The sequence below is a fragment of the Monodon monoceros genome, unplaced genomic scaffold (genome assembly GCF_005190385.1).
Source record: "Monodon monoceros isolate NGI ecotype Baffin Bay Population unplaced genomic scaffold, NGI_Narwhal_1 Super_Scaffold_3, whole genome shotgun sequence".
NCBI classification, from domain to species: domain Eukaryota; kingdom Metazoa; phylum Chordata; class Mammalia; order Artiodactyla; family Monodontidae; genus Monodon; species Monodon monoceros.
Genome location: NW_021703780.1, coordinates 22,430,527 through 22,455,937, shown reverse-complemented (window position 1 = coordinate 22,455,937; position 25,411 = coordinate 22,430,527). Strand labels below are relative to the sequence as shown.

The 25,411-nt window shown below is 38.9% G+C and overlaps 1 protein-coding gene and 5 non-coding genes across 6 annotated transcripts in view; 3 read left to right on the top strand and 3 right to left on the bottom strand.

The window, feature by feature from the left end:
- Window positions 1-25,411, bottom strand: part of LOC114907338 (zinc finger protein 850-like) — a 347,786-nt gene that overhangs the window by 186,144 nt on the left and 136,231 nt on the right.
- On the bottom strand, window positions 877-950 carry TRNAI-AAU. The gene has a single exon. It is a non-coding gene; the product is annotated as a tRNA-Ile (tRNA).
- On the top strand, window positions 3,205-3,278 carry TRNAT-AGU. The gene has a single exon. It is a non-coding gene; the product is annotated as a tRNA-Thr (tRNA).
- On the top strand, window positions 12,184-12,265 carry TRNAS-CGA. The gene has a single exon. It is a non-coding gene; the product is annotated as a tRNA-Ser (tRNA).
- TRNAG-ACC lies at window positions 13,362-13,434 on the top strand. The gene has a single exon. It is a non-coding gene; the product is annotated as a tRNA-Gly (tRNA).
- Window positions 16,339-16,411, bottom strand: TRNAF-GAA. Its single transcript has one exon. It is a non-coding gene; the product is annotated as a tRNA-Phe (tRNA).

Below are 25,411 nucleotides of genomic sequence, written 5' to 3'. Positions count from 1 at the left end.
ACTAAGAGAAAAATGCAAATGCAAAACAGTGAATAAATAATTATGCTATCTTTCATGTGGATAAACAAGAAAAAATAACAATCAATATACATGTTTACTTGTATATGCATAAAGAAAACCAATAAGGATAAATGAAAAATTAAGGACAGACTTTACCTATGCGAGGTGATGGAGAAAACAGGGCTGGTGGAGGATAAGAATGGAAGCGAAACTTTCCAATGTATCTATTTTTAGTTTCTCCTTTTTTAAACATGTGATTGTATTATTTATGCAAGAAAAACAAAATTTAAAATGTTTAAAGTTATGTATACCTTTCATGTTGGTATAAATGTGCAGAGTGTATAAAACAAAGATCTTTTGTCATTTTTTCTACTTAAGTTTTGGACAATTTTTCTTTCTATTTTTAAATCTTGTTTTCTTTAGACGGAACTGGGGAGTACAGAATGACCCAGAGGGAGCAATATGAAGAATGGGTGGTTTTACAATTTGTTTTCGGAGGAAGCAATCAAATAACCCAGTTTTTTCTCCGAGAAATAGTTTCCTTACAGGAAAACAAAACAAAATGAAATAAACAAAGAATGGCCCTCTGTTGTACCTTTCACCTGCAGGTTTCCGCTACTGTTGAGCTTTGTGAGTTGGAGAAGCGCCTGGAGCCTAGAAAAGGTACCAGGCCTTATGGGGGGCGGGCGGGGGGGGTGTCTGTTTACTCCGCCCAAGCAAGGTTCTAGAACTCCCTAGCAAGGAAGTTAGAAGGAAAGGTGATAGTCCTACTACGTTCAGAGACTCTTCCTCTTTGCAGTTCGGACGCCAGGTACAGAACTCTAGCATTCTAGGGTAGGTTTACTCTTTTGGGGGACAGAAAATGTCGAACCAGCTTGGCCCGTGTGGGGATCGAACCCACGACCTTAGCGTTATTAGCACCACGCTCTAACCATCTGAGCTAACCGGCCGGAACAATGTTAGTTTTCTTCACATTACCAATGATACTTAAACAGCATTGTCTTGCAGTTTACACTGGGAAGAGAGAGTTGCTTCTTTGGCCGGGGAAATGGATGAGGTGGGAAGAAAAAGCTTCTTATTTTGTCTCAAGGAAGTGTCCTTCTTCCGGGAAAACTTAATCTTTCTCAAACATCGGATTCTGGCCCGAGAAGACTCAGGCCAACGTCCCCAGTCAGGGCTTCCTGAGACCGCGACGTGTGGATCACGGAACTGACCATTGAGCCGCCACAGACCTCGAAGGACTCGGCTCCTGCGCGCGGGATCCAGATTCCTCTCTGCTCCTGGAGACCATTTCAGGCAGGTCAGCTCCTCTTGGAAGCCTCGGGACCCGGGAACCTGCACCCTGTGGCCGCCTGGCCCTGGGGTCCTTCCGCGGTCACCGCGACCCTGAGTCCTCAGCTGTGCTTTCGGGCCTCCCTCTCCGCGCGGGGGAGTCACGGCCTTTGTGCTGCAGTGCTGGTCATCGAACACTTGAGTGGCTGGGGTCCGCGGGAGGGAAAGAACCTTGCGGATGGCTTCTCAAGAGCATCTGACCGGCCATGTCCTTGGGTAGAACCAAAGACAAGGGATGTCGAAGCCAGGACGTGTCAGGGGTCAGGTCAGTTATCTGGACCTGAGAGGAACGTTGGGATCTGAAAGGGAAGGAGAAGCCGAGGCCCCAGTTGGGCAACTCAGTGGAAAGAGGCGGGAAACCTCCTTCGAGAGGCATAACTGAGAAATGCACCCTTTCCAGGCCGAAGTGCACCCTGATCCACCTGCGGGCAGGTGTCAACCCAGGGAGGGGCCAGTAGAGCAGCTAATTCCTGAGTCACCCTCTGCTCTCTTTGCTGGGTTCTACTTCTTCCCTCCTTCCCACCACGACTGTTTCTGTTAAGTTAGGGGTAGTAGTATTTTTCAGAAGTTAATTGACCTGTGTACATTGTAAAAAGCCTTCTTTATGCTCTCTCCCGCCATTTATAAGTACATGTGTGCATATATATCTATATATATTACATAGTTTCCTTTCGGATATGCACTGCTACTATATAAAGTGTTTAGTATTTGGTATTCACGGGGTTTTTTTCCCCCTAGAAACGAGAATCATATCCTTTGACTAGCTAAATTTGCCATTTATTTTCTAACTTTCCATTTCAATCCTTTGCTTTTAATATCATAAATGTAAATGATTCTTCTGGTTCTTTAGCACCTTTCACTAAATTTGTACATCTTCCAAATCAACTTGCAGGTGTCTTCATTTGTTTTGTTCCGTGGTGAAAATTTTGAAAGTTTGTAGAGCAGAATATTATTAGTACTATCTATCATTCCTGTTTTACTAGGGTACTTGGTATGGTTAAGTGATTTTTGAAAATCTGGCCACATTCAGACTTACTTTGATAGTAGGCCACAGTCACTTGCTTTTGGTCATAGGTCAGTTCCCTGGAAAATAGACATTGAGATGGTGATTTGTGTGCAAGAGTTTTACTGGGAACACTCTTAGAATCAACAGCAGTGAGAGGGTGAGGGAAGTAGGATTGGGAGGAGGCAGAAGTTGAACTTGCTGTTGTAACAGCAGCCTCAGCTGATCTCATTGGGATATCTGAACCTGAAATGGCCCTTCAGTAATGTTCTGAACTGAGGCTGGATTTGAGCTGCACCCAGGGGCAGGTATAACTTTGAGCAAGGTGCCTCTTCTCTCTTGAGGACAGTGCACAGAGACCAACCCAGTAGTAAGCCATCAGAAGTCAACATTCCTGAAGTGGAGAGATCAGTGCTGCCTTCCCGAGGATGATTTGACAGGTGCAACGAACACAGTTCTTCCAGCAACCATGTGTCAGACATGTGCTAATCTTTGACCAGTAATGCCTCAACACACTAACAGAGAAGAGAGCAGGTGTGGTTTGAACAAAATGCTGGTTAGTAGAAAGCCATTTCATTTTTTCTCTTGGGAAAAAGGCTTTGACCCCTGCTGCCAGAGTTTAAAATCTAGTGAATTTAGTGGTGTCCACGCTGGAACAATTTTCCAGGAGGAGATAGTCATCTTAATCTAGTCCCTGTATTTATTCTTCCAAAAGAACATTTTTTCCTTGGTTTTGACTGAGACAAGGTGTCTTTTTTTAATATATATATAGTTTTTAATCACCTGGTAAACCAGTTACTAGACTCATTAGAGCAGAGGTGTGTAAAATTGTGTTCAAATGATATGTAACCAAATGCTCCAACGAGTGAGGCTCCGTGGCTTAGTTGGTTAAAGCGCCTGTCTAGTAAACAGGAAATCCTGGGTTCGAATCCCAGCGGGGCCTACTCCTACCCTGCTGAGTGATTTAACGTGGTAAAAAAGTATTTTTCTCTGGGTGATTCCAACTTGAATTGACACCCGATGAATCTTCCAATACTCAGGACTTAAGCTTTGCTTGGGAAAAACGGGGTACTTGTAGAAGAGGACAGAGGTAGAAGGTCGAATAATAACTGGAGAAGCATTCCCAATACACATACCAAGAGTAATTTAAGGGCTCTGAATATTTGTCCAAATCATGATATTAGCAGTGGATAGCTAGCCTAGCCTAGCAGAGGTTTGCCTCTTTATCCAACTGTTTGAATCAAGTGATGGAGATTCAACAGCTTTAAATACATGCCCTTTCAGATATCCTTTGGATTTGCCTGATTACTGAGAGGTTTAATTATGTTTTCAACCTCAGACACACTTGGAATAGAGTTGGCACTCAATTTTTTTTTTACAATGAACCATTAAATGGCTAATGGCTTTTCTAATTTCAAGGTCATAAGTAGAAGTATTTATCAAGTACCTTTGAGGGACAATGGATAGTGCACTGAAGACAGAGACCCATGGTCAATGGGGGTGAGTTTAAATCCTCTAGCATTGAATCATTCTTGCTACTCACCATTTCTCCTAGTAAACCTGCAATTTTCCCTTGCATTTTTGCTCTTACCTCTATTCTAAAGGAAGAATAGAGGAAGGTAAGGGGAAAAAATTAAAGAGCTAAAAACCCCTAATTTAAACTTTAAATTGAGTACTGTAATAGCTGTTTCTACTTTTTTTTGTTTGTTTGTTTCTACTTTTTAAGTGATTCTGGACTCTAGGACATCACTGAAATTTTTGAAAAGAGAATATGATGCCATCTTAAGAGAAAAATGGTTAGTGACAAAACATATAAAGCATCTAACAAGAGTTTCGACACAGATGAAAAAAGCGTTTTGAGGTCTGAAGTCTTAGCCTCTTTTCTAGACAGATTTTTACATAAAAGTTCTGAAAAACATCAAATCCTAAAAACAAATGTGTTTCTGTTTTATCTGCAGTTTCTTTTGGTATTCTAAGATATATCTTAAAATAATTTGTCAGACTCTACAAATGCCCACTCCCCCATACTTAGAAATGTGCATAGAATTCTACAAGCAATGATTGCACCCTAAGTACCTTCTTGCTTCTCACTGTCATGGGCCAACAGATGAATTACACCTTTGTTGAGCATCAGGTATGCAAATGTGTCAGAAGACTGACATTTTAAAGAACCCCTTAAAATGGAATTGAATCTAATCAGTAATATTCTGTACCTCCAGAAATGTTGACTACTTAATAGTACTAAATGATAAAACTATCGTTATTCTATAAAACGGCTTTAAACAAATCATGGACATTCACAATTGTGTCTTTGTTAAAGGGACTTCTCTCTAACTGAAATGCTATTTCATTCTTGACCTAAACAATTCTTCATTCAAACTTCCTCCCCCATTAAATGTGTCCTGGCTTGGGATCCTCAAACGGACAGCTCCTCTTTTGTGCTCTCAGTGTAGGCCTGACGCTGTCTTAGGCCAGCTGTGTGGTTCTTTCTTCTTCATGGCCAGCTATTCATTCCTCGTGTTGGGCACTGGATAAAGTTTGGTGAACCGATTCAAATGGAAAGTCCCTTAAAAAGGTGGAAGGTAAGGCACAGTGATGATGGAAGATGTTGGGGGGAGAGAAATGATTAAGAAGTGTTTCCACTTGGTGCCCACACACTTATGTGTGTGAAGTGAATATGATAACGACTACACTATGGAAAACTACTTCAAACATTGTTACTCTGCAGACTTAACTGAGATCTTCTGGATTCAACTGTCCTCGTTTCCTGTTACCATACTTTCTTCTCTGCGTCTACAATTCCACATAAGCAGCACACCAAACTTAGGAGTCTTGAACACCCACAGATTGTTAAGTTTAAAGTTCTCTGAGCCTTGCACCTAAACCACGATCACACATGGAAAAATTGAAAGCACTCGGCACTCTCCAGGGCTGACATTTACATCTTGTCTCTGTTGTGGAGTCTCTGGAGCTGACCCTTCCTTGGCTGCCTGCCTAGAGCTGATCTTTCAAAATATCCATGTCTGAAAGAGGTGTCTCCCTAATATCAAACTCATATTTCCATTGCCACCTGCATTTCACATGAGTACCACTTGCACAGTACGCCATGAGCTCATCTGATCATCAATCCCACTGGAAATCTGTGGTAAAACTTGACTCCTCCCACCGCCTTACCTGACCAATCAAATTATCTCAAAGTCTTCCTGATTTTTACCTTCAGCATATGTGAGATGTCCTTCCCTTCTGTTCATCTGTTGGTTCCTATTTGGATCTTCAATATCTCTTCTTCACCACAATCTGCAACAGCCTCTTCCTGTTCTCCCTGTCTCCAAGACTGGCCATCTAAAGCCATTCTCAACACAGCAGACAAAAATCTCTGGCTTAAAATACAAAACATAATTTCCTCCTTAAAATTTCCCAATCTTAAACCTTTCTTCTTTTTCTAATATATGCATTTAAACCTATATATCTCCCTCTAAGCACTGCTTAGTTGCATGTTGTATTTTCATTCTTTCAGTTCAAAGTATTTTCTAGTTTCCATTGTACTTATACTTCATTTAGAAGTGTAATGCTTGTTTCCCAGTATTAGAATTTTCTAATTATCTTTTTGTTATTGACTTCTAGTTTAATTCTGTTATTGTCAGAAAACATTTAAAAAATTGTCTTATTCCTTTAAACTTTATTGAGACTTGTTTGAAGGCACTTGTTTGTTTTGGTGAATTTTTAATATGCACTTGAGAATAATGTGAATTCTGCAGCAGTTGGGTGTAGTCTGAATGTCTGTTAGGTCAAGTTGATTGGTTACTAGCTATGGTTCGTCTTCTCTATCCCTACTTATTTCCCCTTTTCTGTCAGTTTCTCATCAGATGCTCAAGTGGTCTTTAAAATCACCAACAATGACTGTGCTTATTGTATTTCTTGTTTTAGTTTTCTCAGTTTTGCTTCATATAAGAATTGATATGTCTTCTTGCTGAATTGATCATTTTATCATTATGAAATGTTCCTCTTTATCTTTAGTATGACTTTTTACTTTGATGTCTACTCTGTCTCATATTGTATACCCACACCAGCTTTCTAATGGTTGATGTTTTCATAGTTTATCTTTCCCCGTCACTTTACTTTCAATCTTTTGTCTTATTTTTCAAGTGTATGTCTTGTAAGTAGGACACAGAGGACTCCTGTTTTTCTTTGTTTTATTTTACTATTTAGCCTGCCAATTTCTGCCTTTTAATTGTTTATTGCATTTACATTAAATGCAATTATTTATATTTGGGTTTAAGTTGGTCGTCATAATTTTTTTCCATTTGTCCTACTTGTTCTCTGTTTCTCCTTTTCTACCTTTCTTTGAATTAATATTTGTTATTCCATTTAATCTTTGTTTAACCTAACATGTAGTATCGTTTCTCTCCAGCTTCTTTTAAGATGTTTTTATCTTTGTTTTTCAAGAATTTCAACATAATTTGGCTATAGTTTTCTTTATGTTTACCCTGGTTGTTATTTGCTGAACTTATTGAATCAATGAGTTGTTGTCACATTTTTTTTTCCCATTGAGCTATAAGTACCCTTACGATTAGAGCATTTTAATGTATGTAAACTACGCTTTGATTTAAAAAAAAAAAACCCTTCAATGATAACGTCTATACTCCAAGAATTATAGGTTAGTCTCCAATCTCTCATCATATTCAGATTGAAATCTACCTTCCCCTCTTTGGAAGGCACATCCCTCTTCCCTCTGATCTGGCTCATATATTTCCATTTAAGTCTCATTTCTTTCCATGCCTTGCTTCAAATTCTTGGATTCCCACCCCCGCTCCACTCCATGAACTATTCCCACTTCATTCAGTTCCCAGTAACAAAATTCCCTTTCTACCTCTCTACAACCATCATACTTCTTTTCATCTATGAAGTCTTAGATTTTGTGTCATTTTCTCCGGGAAGCCTTCAGGGGCATGCCAGTTTTTTGGCTGTTCGAACAGGTTTCTTCTGAACATTGTGGTAGATATATTTGGTAAACGCATTTCTATTCATGTATAATATTAATTTCAAAAAAAAAAGGAAAAATTTCAGAGACCTAGGGCATCAAGGAATACCTTCACATGTTCGTTACGTGTGTCCACTTTCCGTAGTGTAGCGGTTATCACGTTCGCCTAACTACGCGGTAGGTCTCCGGTTCAAAACCGGGCGGAAACAGGTCTGGCTTCTACTGTTACTTCTGAACTGATCCCCATTTCGGCACGAAACCCGTGCTTCCTTTTTGTGGTGCCAGACTTCAAAACATACACAGACATTTGCGCTTCTTTTGAGGTCCAGGGGTTTAAAATGAAAAGGCGTCCCGACGCCACCTGCGCTGAAGCCCGGGTCTCCCCGCCGCCCCTCCCGCGCAGGTCGCGGGCCGCTCTTTCTCCTCCTGCACTCGGCGTCCTCCCGCTGGAAGGGCCGAGAGGCCCGAATGGTGTCAACCCGAGGAGACACCCGCTGCACAAGACCCCGCCTGCGCTGCGCAGGAGACACTGGCTCCCTTGGACGTGTGGGTTTTCTGCAAAGTGACTTTCTCCTGAACTTCAGAGGAAGAAAAGCGCTCCACTTCGAAACTGAGCAGCGACCGCACAACTGTCCAGTTATGCTTATTCCTATTGGTACCATCCAGTAGTTCCAAAACTCATCAGGCGTAGATGGGGAAGAAGAGTTGTGGGGAGGAGTAGGGGTGGGGGGGTTGAGTAAGAGAAGACCCCTGCCCTCAAGAACCCCCTGGGTATCTGTACTGGAGAAAGGCGACTCTTCCCTGCATTTTCGGGACCGCCCCTTCCCCTCCGTTCCCACCACCCCAGGAAGATCCTCTGGGTCTGCTTCTCGGCGGGGCTTGATGTTAGGCTATTCAACTCCAGTGGGTGTCCCCCCGCAGGGGGAAATGCCGGATCCGCCCCCTCCCCCCACGCCACCCCCAGGCTCAGGGCGGACTCGGGGCCCTCGCTTGTCGTTGATTCCTTTTCTTCAGCGGAATCAACGCAACGTTTTCCTAAAACTCAGCATCTGGCATCCAGCTCAGGCGGAGACCTTCCCGGATGAAAGGAAGGATCCTGACCATTTCTGAAATCAGTTAGGTATTCGGGCAGTTTGAGGGATTTCCCGGAAATAAGAAAGGGTTGAGAAGTTTGGTGACTTGTTTGTGTATATTTTATGATATATTTTGCTAAAAACCATTAAGGAGGACAGTTTTTCTTTTGGAATGGACATAACACAGGAAGGAGGGTTCTTCCCGCTTTCCAGACCCACCTTCAGGGAAATTAAAGCGTTCAACTCCGTTAACATCCGTGCCTGCACGAAGTGACCACACGGGGGCGACAGAGATTGAGATCTCCGAATGGGAAGCAGGGGCTCCGAATTTGCCCCTACCAGCCTCTAGGAGGGTTCTCACGATCCTTGAGGTGAATTTTTTCAAACTTATTGGGGGAATTTAACTGGTTTTTCCTTAGAGGTTAAGTCACACCAGATCTCATATTCTGGATATTTTGTCTAGATAAAGGCAAGAGGAGGCAGAAACAAGCATTTTAAGAGTCTGAACCACACTACACGTTGTAGATGTCATATTATACGACACATTCCGTATAACTGCTCCAAATACCAACTCTTAAGTACTTCTCCACCCTCATGTCACAGCTCACTGTCTCTTGCAGTCTGTATTCCATACTCATGGGTCTTCAGGTAATCAGTCTCTCTGCACGTGATGTCCCCTCTAGTTGAAGAACTTTGTGCTTGCCTCATTGCTTAGTTATCTCTTGCTCGTGCTTAGATCTCAGCTGGATTATTACTTTCTCAGGGAAGGCTTCCTTAAAATCCCTAAGTGAACGTCCTGTATTACTCATAGTATCATGTATTCTCTTTCCCAGCACATTTTACATTTATCAGTGTGATAACTTTCTTAATGTCTGTTTCTCTCACTGGAATGTAGTAAATTGCATGAGGGTAAGAGCAGTGTCTAGTTTTGCTCATCAATGAATCCACGCTGCCTTGCATATACCTGATACAAAATAGACACTCAGTAGATACTGGTGTTAAGATTGAACCCTTACCATGATTCTCTGAGGAAGGTATTCTTTTCCTAATTTCACTGCAAGACTCATCTCAGTAATTTGAGCTACTGAGTCTTGCAGTGATCGCCTATCTGGCCTAAGTGTGGATCTAGTGTGTGTGTTATGACTCAAACATGAGTACGCCTGGCTCCACATTACCTGTTCATTCCTTAATATCCTATTGGAAGTGGGTGTATTTTCTTCAAAGTCGCAAAGCTCTGATCTTTGCACCTGCCATGTGTAAGGGAGGAAAAACTTTTTCCCTACCCTCTTACATCTGTAGCTGGGACCTATGAATTAAACTGACAAAGGACAGATTACTAAAAGAAAACGTTTACAAATTTTATTGATGTTAATATTTTTATTTTAATTTTACATGCACAGAGACTTCACAGAATAGAAGTGAAAACCCAAAGAAGCAGTTAGACTCAAAAGATTTTATACTGTTTTAACAAAGGGCAATAAATTATACAGAAGTAGAGACAGAGAAAAGAGGGATTTGGGCTTCCAAAGGCAGTAATCTGGGAAGGTAAATACATAGGGCAACTAATAGAAGATAAGGGTTATTTTAGTAAGGTTGGTTGTGCAGTCATCTTGGTGTTGACTTTCCATCTCTGGTGATAAGGGTTGTTCTCCTCCTTCTGGTACAGGAGATGGGGAGGGGAACATCTTCACAAAGGGAAATTAACGCCCTGCTTTTAGGCAGAGAGGAAGAGGGCTGAGAGTCCTTCCTGTGTTTGCTTTTTCTCCGTTGCCTTCAAAACCATCCTTATGCCAAAGTGGTATATTTTGGGGTGGCATATTCTGATTCCCTCCGCATGTTATGTTGTTGAAACTAAAAATGGGGAAGAAAGAACTAGAACAGTAGTAATAGCTACCATTTGTTACCAGCTATTAAATCAAGTAGTTATTGATTTTTCATGTATAAACTAACAAGCAAGCGTAAGGGGGTAGGTGCCGTTATTATTGACAATCATTTACTTGTTTTATAGATGCAGACGCGGAGGAGTGCTCAAGATCACCAGGTTGTAAAATTTGGAGCCAGTATTTGCATCCATGAGTGACTGGGGCTAAAGTGTTCCACATTATTGCAGTTTTCTAGAAGAAGGGTGGGCCTACAGAAAGACATGGATATTAAGATGGTGATACTGAGCATAGAATATGAAAGTGATTTTACCAGATTAGGGAGAAGGCAGAGAAAGCCAGATATGAAGAGTCTCAGAGGATATGGAGAGTAACCAGAGATAACTGTCACAAACATTATGCTTGTTATTGGTATTGCTCCCCTGGAGGAAATAGGGAAATGAATATTTCAGAACCAAAGGAGACTTGAATTTTTTCATTTAAGAGAATGGGTATGAACAATGGTCCTGATGTTGAGGCAGTGTTCCCTAAGACACACTATATAGATTGCTGCCTTTGAATGTGAGCATCAGAAAAGTTCTAGTCAAATACATGGTTCTTGCGGAGGAAGCTGTTTGTTTTGAACCATCCCAACCTCTGTAGTTCTTCCTCTTTCTCCAAGTCAGCCAACACTGCTTCCCTATCCTCTCCCCTCAATTTCATCCCTAACCCTTAAGGCATCTCTGGAAGAGCAGAAAGATCTTTAGGAAGGAAGTCTGAATGCTGGGTTTCTGTCTTGGTTTTATTATGTTGTGATCCTGGGAAACTTAATAACCTCTCTGCATCTCACTTCCTCATCTGCAAAATGGGATATTAAAACCCATTTCATTCATTTTCAGCAAATATTTATTGAATGTCATCCATTCAATAAATGTACCAGACATTCCTCTAGGTACTGGGAGTCTAGCAGTAAACAGACAAAAATCTCTGCCCTCATTGGAGTTTGCACTCTCATAGAGGAGACAGAAAATACACAAAATAAACAAGCTAGTTTTAAAGTGTGTCAAATGATCATAAGTGATATGGAAAAAAAATAAAGAACGGGGAGGAGAAGCATTGAAATAAGGGGAGGAGAAGCACTGGAATGAGGGGAGGAGAAGCATTGGAATGAGGGGAGTTTATACTTATGGCCCTGTTTCACTGATAAGGTGATATTTGAGAAAAGACCTGAAGTAGATAAGGGGCTGAGTCATACATATATCAAAGCAAGAGTATTACCAGCAGGGGGAACAGTCAGTGCAAAGGCCCTGAGACAGCAATGTGCCTGATACATACAATGTAAAACAAGAGGGTCAGTATTAATGGCAGCAGAGTAGGCAAGAAGGAGTACAACCAGAGAAATGAGATCACGGACAATCCAGTAGGCCCAGTGAGGACTTTGGCATTTACTCTGATGAAATGAGGAGTTGCCGGTTCAGTTTTGAGCAAAGCTGTGCCATAAAGTGTTTTAGGTTCACAAAGATCTCTCAGACTGTTTTTCATAGAATGTTTTGTAGGGATGAAAAAGGTGGAAGAAGGGAAACCTATTAAGAGATTTGTGTAACATTCCATGTTAGAGATGAAGGTTTCTTGGAGCAGGGCTGTAGCAGTTGGGGTGGTGAGAAGTTTTTCAGATTTTATAGGTAGAACAAGACAATTCCCCCACATCCATGGAATGAAAGAAAAATTGAAGTATTAAAAAATGTTGCCAATTTTTTTTTTTTTGCCTAAATATCTGAAAAGTCGAAATCGCCACTGAGTGAAATAAGCAAGCCTGGAGTTGGAGAAGTTTTTCTTGGGGACACTTAGAAGTCCGTGATCTTATCTCTTCTTCCACTTTGCATGGAAACAATACATACTTGTCTTTAGTCTGATGAAGAGAGGCGCTGCTGATGAGCTGTGATGGCCGAGTGGTTAAGGCGTTGGACTCGAAACCCAATGGGGATTCCCCGCGCAGGTTCAACTCCTGCTCACAGCGTTTTCGATGTGGCTTCCGCAAAATTTACTGCTGTGCCAACTCGCCTCACAGAAATCACTCAGGCTGCAGTTCCGATTTAGAACACAAATTTTCAAAGAGCGTGGGCGGCAGCCAGATTTCAATCCCTTTCATTGCTCTGTGAGCCTCCTGAGCCCAGCCTCCCCACTGTCCTCACCGGGTTTAGAGCGCGCTCAAAAATACTGGCTGCGATGAAATGAAGTTGTTAAATCTGTTAAGAGAGTTTACAGCAGCAAACTGTACAGAGGAGACGTTGGAGTTTGGGAAAATCGTTTCTCTTTGTGATTGTAGAGAGCCGATTATAAAGAATGCTTCTTTAAAGCATTCCCAGCGGCTGCTGGTGAGAGCCATAAAAATTTAAGATAATATTCCATCATATTTGCTACGCGCTCTTTAAGACAAGCATTTTATACAAACGAGGAAATTGAGGCACAGAGAGGATATATTACATTTTAACTTCTGACTTTGCCTTGAATTTCAAAAACTTGGTCTCCTTAACGTACTAAACCACTCTTAAAGCACTTTTGCATTTTCAGCTATTTTGCCTACTTTGAACAGCTAAGTACGTTTTTAAGCCAATTCTATTCTGTTTTCTAAGTTTATTTTTCAAATGAGATTCTTAAAATGTATATTTCTGTTGAATTCTTGTCTCCTTATTGCATTTTGAGGGCAGATGAATATTCTGAGAAAAAAAAAAAGGAATGAAGAGCTCAAAACTAGGCAGTAATATAAGCTGGGTAAGAAAGGATGTGAAATAGAGTGAGGAAAAGTGAATAGATAACTGAGTTCATAGAGATTTGTTCAAGCAACGAGAGCTGCTGCATACTAAGCACCAAACAAGTTTTCAACTGCGTAGTCAGAGAATAAGTGAAGATTAACCATCGTTTTCAAAGAAAACATTTTATGTAAATCTGTGTTATGCAACCAAAGCACAAAAGAAATCATGCTTTCCCAAAGTCCATACAGTCGCTGGTTTTAACCTCTTACTCAATTAAAAAAAAAAAAGCAATCATTCTTTCAGCTGGCATAAACTGTGGATGGTAATGAAAATATGAACATGAGAACACTTATTCAGCCCGGGCCAATGGTGCAATGGTTAACACGTCCGACTACCAATCAGAAGGTTCTAGGTTCGACTCCTTGTTGGCTCGGTAAGCTCAGTTTTTCCTTCATCTTCCTAGGTACTTTTTTCAAAAGGATACTGAAACAATTTTTAAAGTCTTTCGAAAGTACTTTCGTGGAAGTGATCCTTCACCTTCTGTCAGTTGAGTCTGAAAGAGACTTCAGAAGCATCAGAGGACCATCCTGAAAATTTTCTTCCTTTCATCACGCAGTATCTTCTCCATCAATATTTTTTCCCATTGGGAAGAGTCCTCACTCACAGAGGACTACCCTGCACAGCTCTTTCCTCGCATGGCTACTAGCAAAAAGAAAAGGGACATCTCCTGGGGAAAGGTTGAGTAAAGAAAGGTTCGGCTGTTGTGGACGCGGGATGCGAGAGGCTCCTTGTCTCACTCAGTTGGGCCCATTAGGGTTCAGTTCTGAAGCCCGGCGGATGCCCCTCTTCCCCCTCCCTCACCAGCCGTAACTGACCATCTTCTGGAAGTAGGCAGGAGCTGGGAAACCGGACCTCAGTGGACAGAAGAACCAAGAGGAGTGCCCTCCCCTTTATTTTTTTAAAGTAAACACCCCAGGAAAAGATGAGCGTGTAAGGAAGACGTGGGAAGGCAGCTTTGGAGCGGCCCCTCCAAAAAACAGACCTGCCTCTTTTCTCTGTGTGGAGACAGAATAGAGAGGCTGGGGGGAAATCACTGCCAAGGCGGGAGGGTGGGTGGGGGGTGGGAAACATTTCTCAAACTAAACCAAAAGAGCATCTTAATATGTGGCTCGATTTCCGAAGGTGTAGCTTGTATCATCGCTCTGCACCGCAGGTAAATTTATCGAAGTTGCCGACGTGCGCTATGAGGAGCCCCTGAGGCTGAAACGAAAGGAACCACCAAGCGCGCTGCCTCCGGGGGCCCAAGTCTGTTGGGCTGTGAACGGATTGAAAGGAGAACTGGCGTCTTACAGCTTCTTATCCCGTTCCCAGCTCTTTACTGCTAAAGGGAGAGAAGATCTTCCATGAAAGCCAAGTGCAACCTCACGTGGAGCGGGCATTTACCTTGGAAACTGCCTGGGATAAGGAAAGAGAACGAAGCACAGACGTTATGGGAACACACCCCGCGTCTTGCTGCTACTAGGACCACGCTCTAAACAACTCAGTCGCTGGCCACCCTGAGCTTGCTTTCTTTTCTCGATTGAAACTCGTTTAAAGCGCCAAAATAACACTGTCTCCTGAAGGTTCACGAAAACTAAGCAGGCACATTTCGTAACTCTTTTTAACCTTAATCCTTCCCTAAAACACAACCGTCTCGTTCCCACACTACTCCTTCAATTTTCTTCAATAAACTTGAACTTTTAAAGTTATTTTTACTTTGAAAAACTACAACAACCAAGGCGGAACGAAAATACATAGCTTTCTTGCTTCACCAAGAAGACAATATCTGAACTTCCTGTTCTGAGCAGCAGCGTTTCGGAGTTAATACGTACTTTGGATTCTAAGTGCCTACTCGGCAGGCACCAGAAGGCCAAAACCACACCTCGACTGGCCGCTACGGGAATCAAACCCGCCCTCTTGGTGTTGTTAGCACCACGGTCTAACCAACTGAACTAATCTGCTACTCTGAAAGTTACTCTCTTTTAAGAAAGTAAATTTGTTTACATTTTTTGTGTTTGAAAAATAAAAGGAACTTCTTTTCCCCCGCTCCCTCAAACCACATTCATAGACTTTCATGAGGAAACTGCACGATTTCAATTCTTCTTATTTGGACTAGAAAATCCACAGAGAAATTTTCATGCAGAGGCTGTCTAGTTTATTTGTGGAGAAAGCACTGTTATGAGATTTTCAATCGTGAATGAAGGGAGCCTCCGGTTTTTAGAAGCATGTCCCTACTGGATCACTAATAGCAAACGTCTCTTTAATGACTTTCAACTTAGTGACCTAATTTTTTCAAGTCGGTATTAAAATTTTCACCCAACTGTTCATTCTCTGTATCACTCAACTTCCATTTTGAGAAGCAGAGGATCCAAGCACTAGGTTGGAGAGGATAGAAAAAGTGAGATGTGCTCTTTGGTCCTTGGTGAGGCTATAGTTTTTAACATGTGAAGTTGAAGGAATCTCCTGCAGCCTCGGGAAATGTCCCTTTACATTTCATGAGGTTGTATCATTTCTTTTCTACTTTTCGAACTTTCATGCTGACTGACCCTTAGTTAAATTTTCAACGAATATATTAATTTAAAGCTAAATGAATCAGCAGGTGATGATTTTGTTGATTTTTAGGCCGACACTGGCGCAAGAGAGAAGTGTGGGTTTCTAGTGGTAAATATTCAACCGTTACTGGCTCAAGTTCCGCCAGAGTCTTCTAAGTTTTATTCCTCTAGTCTTCAAGAGCTCTTGTCTTGGGTTGCAAGAGCTAAGACTTCAAGGTGCTCAAAAATCACAGAAAAGACATCTATCTGACACCTCTTCTGCAGTCACACGTCCTCTGTACTTGTCAAAATCAACCACATTCTGGCTTTTGAAGATCCTGGTACATCCCACAGTTTGTGTATAGATCCCTGATGTTCACATAGAAAGCCTTCGCGAAGGAATGAGCTTGTTTGAGTAATTTGAACACCGAAAGAATTACTGTAAATAAGTGGAGAATTGAAAGTGCTTATGCCCTGCTTCTTACAGATGCCTTTAATAACATCTAGGTGCAAACTAAATAAAGCACTAAGTTTTGTGGGGTATTTTGGGGGTATTTTTGTTTTCTTTACCGCAAGGAATTACTTGAAGCTGTGGAAGAATTTATGCATATGGGCATAGAATTGCTTTTTGCCATGGAAATTAAGGGTAAATGTATGTAACTCCTCACTGTATAAATGGCACTAGGGACAATATATTTGAAGGTGACGGACACTTGGTATTGGGTCAGTATCTCCTAGTTCACAATTACAAAAGGGTGTCCAATAAGTGCCGAAACCCGGGATTGAACCAGGGACCTTTAGATCTTCAGTCTAACGCTCTCCCAACTGAGCTATTTCGGCTACCCCCTGGCTAATTTTGTCTCAGCTACTCCCTTTAAATAGTCTTTTCTTAACAACCTCTTCCATTTCAGAAAGAAAAAAGAAAAATTTTTGCCTTGTTTTCTGAAAATGTAACGTATTTCCCATTTCAAAAATAATTGTACCAACAAAAACTCAGGCAATGGGGAAACATACTCAAAGTTTCCTGAGTATGATAGGAAGAACAAAAAAACAGTGATAAAAGAAAATTTATGTATTGTTCTTAAGGATACGAATTGGATAGCTATAGGGGTGTGGTGATTCAGAGCTTCCTGTTGGAATGGTAAGCTTCCTAGATACATGAGACAACATCATTTGGGATCATTTCTAACTTGACGCTTAAATATCTTTTACTCTTTCAGTCGTTTTTTATTCCTTTCTATTCTATTAAGGTATAAGTTATATACAGTAAAGTACCCAAATCTTAAGTGTACAGCGTGTTGATTTTTACAAGTTTACACCCCTTTGTCACCATGCATGCTCCCTCCTGCTCCCTCTGATTTGATACCCCTGCAAAGTAAGCCACTGTTCTGAACTCTTTCACTATATCTACTGTCATTTGTTTTTAAACTTCTACAATGAATCAGGTAGACTCCACATTCTTATGTCTGGCTTCTTTCACTCAATATTGTCTTTGAGATTCACCTATGTTTTCTAAAGTAGTTAAAAGCAGTTTGTTCCTATGTATCGACTTCCATTTTATGGATATACTACAATTTACTTACCCATTCTGAAGTCGATGGACATTTGGTTTTCAATTTAGGGTTATTATAAAAAGCACTGAACCTTCCTGTGCATGGTTTTAGGTGAACATAATCACTGATTTATTAGATAGATACATAGGTGGAATTGCTGGTCTATAGGATATATGTATGTTTAACTTTATTAGGTGCTGCTAAACTGTTTTCCAAAATGCACGTACCAGTTCTCACTACTGAAAACAATGTATGAGGCTTCTGGTTGCTTCACAGCCTAGCCACTACTGGGTATTGTTATTTTAATTTTAGCTACTCAGGCCAGGATGTAGTGATAGGTCTTTGTGATCTTGACTTGCATTTTTGATGACTATGATATTTTGCATCTTCCCATATGCTTTTCCCCATTTAAAAACTTGGGTTGATTGCCAGTTTTTACAAAATTGATTTGTAGTTCATTACGTATTGTGAATGCAAGTCCTTTGTCAGGTATACATGTTGCAAATATCTTCTAATTTGTGGCACACCTTTAGTTCTCCTAATTTTGTATTTTGAACTTTTCAGTTTTAATGAAGTCCAATTGGACTTTTAATGAAGTCCAATCTTTACAGTTAGTGCTTTTTTGCATCCTAGTTCAGAAATATTTGCCTACACTAAAGTCATGAAGCTATTCTATGTTTTCTTCTAGAAGTTTAAGTATTTTACTTTTAACATTTAAGTTTATATTCCATTTTCAATTTATATATGGTGTGAGATAAGGATTGAAATCATTTTCTTTACTGTATGATTTCAATTGACCCAGCATTGTTTATTGAAAAGTCAATCTTTTCCCCACTGAATTGCAATGTCTCCTTGTCATCAAACAGGGAACTGCATACGTGTTTTTTCTTTCCTAGGCTCTCTATTCTGTCCCATTGGTATATGTCTGTCTTTACACCAATATTACACTGTCTTAATTTTTTTAACTTAAAAATAAGTAATAATATCTGATAATATAGGGGCTCAGTTTTGTTTTTCTCACTTTGGATTGCCATAGCTATTCTGGATTTTTAAAAAATTATTATTTCAATATAAATGTTAGAATCAACTGTCAATTTCCACCTCCCACTCTCCCCCAAAATCCTGCTAGCAGTTTTTTGTTTGTTTTTGTTTTTTGTTTTTTTGGCGATGCATAAAATCTATAAGTAAGTTTGGGGAGAATTAATATTTTAGCAAGATTGGATTTTTCTGGCCAGGACCATGGTAGATTCCTCCATTCAAGTCTTTAATTTCTCTCAACAATGTTTGGAAGTTTTCAGTGTTGAAGTGTTGTTTTAAAAGATTAACTGCTCTGCATTTGATGTTTAACAATGCTATTTTACATGGCATTTCTTCTTAAATTTCATTTTCTAATTGCTTATCGTTAGTATAGAGACATGCCATTTATTTTTGTATATCCACCTTATATACAGTAAATTTGCTAGATCTACTTATTAATGATAATTGTTAGTAGATCATTTGGATTTGTATGTATGCTATCATGTCAGTGTGATCAATGCTGATTTTACTTCTTTCTAGTCTTTATACTTTTTTTCCCCTTACCTGTTGTTTAGAACATCCAGTACAATACTGAATAGAGGTTACTATGGTGGACAGTCCTGTCTTTTTCCTAATCTCAAAGAAAGCTTTCAATATTTCACCATTGCATAAGGTTAGTTGTAGGGTTTTTTCCCCTGAATACTCTTTTAGATTGAAGAAGATACCTTTATTCCTAGTTTGTATAAATTGTAATTATGAATGGGGATTGAACCTTATTAAATAATTTTTCTGCATCTATTGAGATATACATATAATTTTTTTCCTTTAAAATTCAGTGTGGTAATGTATATTGCTTTTTACAGGCTAAACCAAATATTCTTAAATTTACAGAATGAGTTCCATGTGGTCATAATAGATTATTCTTTTAATATGTTGCTGGATTCAATTTACCAATATTTAGAATTTTTCATCTATTTCCCTGAGATATATTGACCTGAAATTTTCTAGTTTTATAATGTCCTAGTCAAGTTTTGATATCAGGATCATGCTAACTTCATCAAGTAAGCTGGGAAGCTTTCCTTTTATATTATCTGGAAGAATTTGTGTACAATTTGTATTATTTCTTTCTTAAATATTTGGAAGAATTCACCAGTGAGCTATATTGACCTAAAGTTTAATTTGTAGGAAAATTTCATATTAGAGATTCTATTTCTCTGATTGATATAGGACAGATCAGATTTTCTATTTCTTCTTATGTCAGCTATGGCAAATTGCATTTTTCACTCTGTGACAAATTGTTTCATCTAAATCATTAACTTCATTGGCAAAAAGATGTTAATATTTTTGCTTTGTTGATTTTTTTCTATTGTGTATTAGCTTTCATTTCAATGGATATCTCCTCTTATTTTTAGCATCTTCTTCATTTTACTTTCTTAGAATTAATTTGCTCTTGTTTATCTAGCTTCTTTTGATGAAAGCTTAAATATTTGATTTTCAACCTTCTCTTTTTAACATATACATTTAAAGACATGAATTTGCCTCTCAACACTGCTCTAATTACACCTCAGCACTTTTAATATGTCATATTTTCATTATCATTCAATTCTACCTATTTTATATTTTCCATTTGATTTCTTATTTGTTCCCAGTGTTATTTAGAAATGTGTTCTTTGCTTAATTTCCAAACAGTGGGAGATTTTCTAGATACATTCATTGATTTATAATTTAATTCCACTGTGATGTGAGAGTATATACTACATAACTTAAGTCTTTGGAGATTTTGTTCATGGTTCATTATATGGTCTATTTTGATATATGTTCCAGGTACATTTGAAAGTAATATGCATTCTAACACTGTTCTATATATTGTTTTAGACATGTCAATTTGGTGAGGTTGGCTAATCATGCAGTTTAAATTTTCACATCTTTACTAGGTCTAGTTTGTTCTTGTTCCTTGAATTTCCTGAGCATTTTTTGTTTCTTTGTTTGTTTGTTTTACCCTGACAGATGTTTGTCTCTTTAGCTGTGGAAGACTGTAGGAGATGACGTGCTGGCCCTCAGATATTTTGAGTTTTTAGTCTCCTATCTCCTACAGCTTCAAATCTAGCAAACATCTTGAAAGGGAGAGCAGCTGTGTGTACAAGATAGAGGCCTGTCTCTAGCTGGACTTTCTGTTTTAAACAGTATGATTATGGAAGATTTTACTCTGTCCTTAGAAGCCTTTGGCCAAACTCCCCAAGTATGCTTGTATAGTCCCCCAATCTATCAAGTGTCTCATTAGGGAAACTAATCATATTTGGGGCTCCTGTAGTTTCTAAATTATCATGTCAGCTCCCTTAACCAACGAAATCCTTTCGGGTTTCTCTTTCCTCCAGAACAGTCCTTTTACAAGCTAATCTCAGTATGTTACAAAACAAAAGAAAAAAATCCAGTTAATATAAGCTCACCACAGAAGGGTTTACCATTCTCTGAAACTCAAATTCATACAGTCTTCATTGCTTCCATAACACTCCCATGTTTTACAAATATGATGTTTGTAATTGTGATTCATCTCACCTTCTTTCTTGTTGTAGTGGGAGTTTTAGGATTTCGTGTCCTACATAATTTTTCTCAGAGGCAGAAGTTAAGCTCAAATTTCATATTAAGGGGCTTGAATTTAGGGCCTCATCTTAAAAGAACTAAAGCATTACCCAGCATACTACCCACGTTAGCCACAGCAAAGACACAGTCTTTGTCTTTATCAAGAAGAAAGAGCTCGGATACTTGATGTGGACATTATTAGAACCCACTGATCCTAATAAAATTATTTCTTACACCATTTTACATAGAAAAGTGCTATCACAACTATTTGAAAATGGAAATACAATATTTAGAAATGTTTAGTTGTTGTAATTAAAGCCTAATTAACTGAACAACATGAATAATGAGAAATCCCAAAGGCAGTACCTACTGCACCATTAACAACAATAACATTCTAATCTATAAATAGGAGTCGTTTTATATATATATATATAATATATTGTATATAAGTGCAAAGACAACACATGGGAAATGTCCACAAGGGAAATTCATTCATTAGAGACTCAGTGTGCAGGTATTTATTGGTAGCTGCCTAGCATGCACCAGAACTCCCAGAAGGAAAGTGTTCAGGATAAACCATATTGTTTGCACAGTTTAGGCAGAGTGAGCCACTTGTGTCATTTAAGAAATGGTGGGAACTATTTCAAAATCTTAGTTTCCAGATGCCAGCTAAGGGCCCATCTTGCAAGCTGATCTTTCTAAGAATAGCAATCTCAGGCTTCTATGTTAACCCTTTTCTGTACAATCCCCTTAAAAGTAACTAGACCCAGAGATAAATATTTTCTATTCATCTGATTGAGATTTCCGAGCAATTCCCAATGTAAATAACTTCACCTGTAACTCGTCTACTATTCCCTATAAAAATCTAAAGCAAACCACTTTGCAGAGGCACTGATCTTTGAATCTGGAGTTCTCTCCTGAATGCAATAGCCCGCATAAAATAAATCTCATTTATCTGGGTTTCGTCTTTGACAGTTTGTTGCCATGAGTCATAGCCCACCTCAGACACCCATCTTTTCCATCCAGGCACCGGGTCTTCGCACGCCTGCTGTGGCCCTTTCCTGACTGGCAATTTGGAGATCCCTCAGTGAGTCCAGCTCCTGGACCCTGTGCTCCAGACATGTGTCAGTTGTAGCATGGTAAGGATTTGATTTTGGTTCCTTGTTTGAGCACTATTTTGGTTTGGTTTTGTTGCCAGTTTTTGTTTACCTTTGGCATTTGGAGTTAAAATATAAAATCCACCCCTCAACCCTCACCATTACATGCTTTTGCATTATGATAGCAATTCAGTTCATTACCTCCTAAAATGGCAGAATTTAACTACTAGGACACTCTTTTTATTATGTCTTGATTATTTAAGATAACAAAGTCTTTCCACTTTCGAAACAGTTAAGGTTATTTATAATTACATTACCTCCTATGTTTACTTTTTTAACTAGACTCTATTCTTTAGAGAATTTTTAGGTTTACATAAAAACTGAGCAGAAAATACAGAGACTTCCTATATACCATCTTTTCCCCACTTCGGAGTTTCCCCGATTCTTAACATCTTGCATTAGTGTGATACATTTGTTACAATGGATGAACCAATACTGGTACATTATTACTAGCTAAAGTCTATAGTTTACAGTAGGGTTTGCTCTTTGTGTTGTACAGTTCTATGGATTTTGACTAATGCATAATGTCACGTATCCATCATTATAATGTCATGCAAAATAGTTTCACTGCCCTAAAAATCTCCTGTGCTCCATTTATTCATCCCTCACACAAGCCACCAACCCCTGGCAACCATCAACCTTTTTCACTGTCTCTATAGCCTTTTCCAGAATGTTCAATAGTTGGAATCATACAATATGTAGCTTTTTCAGACTGACTTCTTTCACTTAGCTATACACATGTAATGTTCCTCCATGTCTTTTGCATGGTTTGATAGCTCATTTCTTTATCGTGCTGAATAATATTTCATTGTATGGGTGTACCACCGTTTATTCATTCACTTAACAAAGGACATCTTGGTTGCTTCCACATTTTGACAATTACGAATAAAGCTGCTATAAATGTCTGTGTGCAGATATTCGTGTGGACATAGGTTTTCAATGCATTTGGGTAAACACAAATGTGTGCAATTGTTGGATCATCTGGAAAGACGATGTTTAGTTTTGTAAGAAACTGTCAAACGTCTTCCAAAGTGGTTGTGCCATTTTGCATCCCCACTAACAATGAGTGAGTCTCTGTCTCCACAGCCTCAAGAGCATTTGATGTCAGTCATTTGGGTTTTAGCCTACTAAAAGGTATGTAGTGATATCTCGTTGTATTAATCTACAAATCCTTAAATATATATGTTCAACATCTTTTCATACATTTACTTGCCACCTGTAGTTCTTCTTTGATGAAATGTCTATTCAGATCTTTTGTCCATTTAAAAATTGGGTTGTTTACCTATTGCTAAGTTTTAAGAGTTCTTTGCGTATGGTGGATATTGGTCCTTTATCAGACATGTGTTTTGCAAATATCTTCTCCAGTCTGTGGTATATCTTTTCATTCTCTTTGCATGGGCTTTCACAGAGCAGATTTTAATTTTAATGGAGTCCAATTTATCACTTTTTTTCTTTCACCGATCATACTCTTGGTGTAGCATCTAAAAAAGTCATTGTCATGGGAGTTCCCTGGTTGTCTAGTGGTTAAGATTCAGCATTTTCACTGCCCTGGCCCAGGTTCAATCCCTGGTTAGGGAACTGAGATCCCGTAAGCCATGCAGCATGGCAAAAAGTCATCACCAAACCCTAGGTCTGCTAGATTTTCTCCTATGTTATCTAGAGAAGTTTTATATTTTACATTTAGGTCTGGTCTATCATCTACTTGAACTAATTTTTGTGACGTAGGATCTGTGCCTAGACTGTTTTTTGTTTTGTTTTGTTTTGTTTTGGCATATGGATGTTTAGCTGTTCCTGAATCATCTGTTGAAAACACTGTCTTTTCTCTATTAAGTTGTCTTTGCTCCTTTGTCAAAGATCAGTTGACTATATTGGTTTAGATCTATATCTGGACTCTCTATTCTGTTCCATTGATCTATTTGTTTATTCTTTCACCAGTACCATACTGTCTTGATCACTGTAGATTTATAACTAATCTTGAAGTTGGATAATGTCAGACCTCCAACCTTGTTCTTCAGCATCCTGTTGGCTATTCTGGATCTTTTGTCTTTCCATATATACTTTAGAATCAGTTTATCAATACACATAAAGTAACTTGCTGGGATTTTAACTGTATCTTTTGAAGAATTAGCTCATTCAATCTAAGTAATCAAATTTGTGGGCATAAATAATAATATGTAATATTCCTTTATTATCTGGTACTCGTGGCCCCTCTTTCACTTCTAATATTAGTAATTTTGTGTTCTTTTTTTTCTTTGTTAACCTGGCTAAAGGTTTATCAATTTTATTGATCTTTTCACAGAACAAGCTTATGGTTTTGTTGATTTTTTTTCATTAATTTCCTGTTTTCAATTTGATCGATTTCAGTTCTAAAGTTCAATTTTTACAGTCATTTCTTTTCTTCTTCTTCCCTCGAATTTAATTTAGCTCTTCTTGCTTCCTCTGGTGGAAGCTTATTGATTTTAGATATTTCTCTCTTTTTTTTTCTCATATATGCACTCAGTGTCTATTTCCCTTTAAACACTACTTTCTCTACATCCCACAACTTTTGATAAGTTGTATTTTAATTTTTATTAGTTCAAAATATTTTGGAGAAACTCAGTTCAACCCAAAACACAGAAGGAATATATAAAGGTAAAATCAAATATTTTATTTTTATTTTTAAAATCAATCTAACAGATAACAGTTTGCTAAAAATAATAGCAACAATGTATTCACTGATTATAACTTATAGATAATTGAAATGAATAACAACAATGTTATAATTGATGGGAGGAAGGAATTGGGAAAATTCTGTTATGAGGTATTTGCACTACCCATGAAGTTGTGTAGTGTTATTTGAAAGAGTATTTAGATTAGTTATAAATATAAATTGTGAGCTCCCCTAGTTTCTGGTGGTTTGCTGGCAATCTTTGGTGTTCCTTGGCTTGTAAATGCACTACTCCAATCTCTGCCTTCCTCTTCACAAGGCATTCTCCCTGTGTTCATGTCTGCTTCCAAATTTCCCCTTATTATAAGGAGATGTCATATTGGTTTTACTGGATTAGGATTCCCCTCCTCTCCAGTATAAGTTCATCCTAACTTAATTAATCTGCATTTATCCACATTACATCTGCAATTATCTTATTCCCAAATAAGACCACATTCTGAAATACTGGAGGTTAGGGCTTCAACATATGAATTTGGAGCAGAGGAAACACAATTCAACTGATAACAATGTAGTTGTATCTTGTCTTTTTATTCACTCTGATAGTCTTTGTTCTTTATTAGTGTATTTAGAACATTTATATTTAATGTGACTATTGCTATTGTTGGATTAATATCTACCATATTTGTAACTACTTTCTATTCATTTTCCTATTCTTTGTTTTATTCTTTGTCTTCCACTCTGTTTCTGCCTTCTCTGGGTTTAATTGAGCATTTTATAGATTCTTTTTTCTCTCCTCTTAGCATGTCAATTAGAGTTTATGTACTGGATACTCCAACTAGTACTGGCTCCAGCTGTGAGCTTTTGCTCCTGGGCTTCTACCGGCTGG